Source organism: Oryzias melastigma, linkage group LG14 (assembly GCF_002922805.2).
Source record: "Oryzias melastigma strain HK-1 linkage group LG14, ASM292280v2, whole genome shotgun sequence".
NCBI lineage: Eukaryota > Metazoa > Chordata > Actinopteri > Beloniformes > Adrianichthyidae > Oryzias > Oryzias melastigma.
Window position 1 is genome coordinate 1,292,329 of NC_050525.1, and position 1,845 is coordinate 1,294,173.

Sequence of the window (1,845 nt, forward strand, 5' to 3'; positions counted from 1 at the left end):
CCACTCTCAGGTGAACACAGGACCATGAGGGTACAGGATGCTGGATGGCTTCACCTTCATGAAACACATCGGAAAGTCAAAGTGAAAAAGGAAGGAGACCAATGCTGTAAAAATAGACTGTGACAATAGAGATATCTCCACTGACAGAAAAAAAAAGTTTATTTCTCTGCAAGGTTTGTCCTGAAAATCTGCCAGTGGTTATGAGTCACCTAAAAGAAAAAAAAAACTGTCAGGGCCGCTGTCAAATCAAACTTTTGAAAAAAAAAAAAAGAATCTTTCACTGTTCCATGTTTATGAATATATTAATAAAAAAAAATATATACATTTACTGTTAAAAAAACATCAAATTCTTATGTTCAGCTTTATAAATGTTTATTTAAAACTTCAGATTTTGCCCTTAACTTTTCAGAATTTTACCAAAGAAGTTTCAACTTTATTTGTGGTGAGCACACCTCTTTGATTGTGTGGTGACATCAGGCAACCTGTTCAGCCCGAAGCTGCAGAATCTTGGAGAGTAAGAAGTTGGATAGAGTCATCAACATGTCCAGCTCTGTTCCGGCCTGTCCCCTGGAGTCACTCAGGGAGATGGAGACAGAGGAGTCTTAAGTGTGAACTGCCATCTTTGCTTGACCTCAAGTCTCATCCTGTGCTGGCTGTCCAGGAGAGCAGCTTCTGAGACAGGCGGATTCAACCTCGCTGTGTGGAGGAAAGAACCTGTAGATCAGGGGTATTCAAATCCAGGCCTCAAGGGCCGGTGTCCTACATGTTTTCCAACCAACCTTCCATTGAAGCTCCTTATTGGCTGCTAATTTCCAGGATCAGGTATGTTTAGCCAATAAGGAGCTTCAATGGAAGGTTGGTTGGAAAACATGTAGGACACCGGCCCTCAAGGCCTGGATTTGAATACCCCTGCTGTAGATCTTTCCCTCCTGCTGCAGTGAGCATCACTCTGAACCCAGTCACCTTAATACAGATGATTAGAGATAGGGGTGTCGAATTATCATGTTAATCGGATTTAATTCATCACAGACATTTGGTTAAATCACGTTAATCCCATTTTCAATCTGAAACTACTATCTCTTATGTAATGACAATTCCTGACAAGATGTCCGTTATCATAAAGGAAAGGTCTGATTGGGTCAGACTATTAGTTCATTTCTGATAATGTATATCTCAAAGGGTACTGTCCCGCTAATACCACAGTCACTTACGAAATAAATAAATATCAAATCAATCATAAGTATTTTAAGCTTCCTTTTTATAAAATCTTTTTTTTTTTACAAAACATAAACTATTTGATATGCTGTAAGACCATTGTCATAGTAACAACGATAGAGGTATATACTGTATTCCAAACATCACAATAAGCTAATCAAAGGATCATTTTAGAGGCAAAGTTCACATTTACCGTCTGTTTTTGTCCAGTTACAACAAAGTCTAAATCGCTCAATTCCTCCTTCCTCTTTTTCTCTTCTGCTGCATCCCAGTCGTCAAAATGAACAAATTCACAAAACAGGTTACAAGAAACTAGCATATGTTGACATGGTATTGATAAGAAGTTTGTGATCAATTTTTCCCCATGACCCCAAAAGGGATGTAGCAAATTAAGGAAACAGATAGATGGATGGTCAATAAATATATATTTTTTGATTGCTCAAACAAGTGTTTTTTTTTTTTAATATGTTAAATTACTGCACACTGGACCTGCACCTGGACCACCCCCTGGTGGTGTAAAAGTAAAGGGTGGAAGTCTGTTATTGTCAGCTGCTTTTGACACTATAGACCATAACATCCTACTGTCCAGGCTCAAAAACGTGGTAGGGATCTGCGGTACAGCTCTTGACT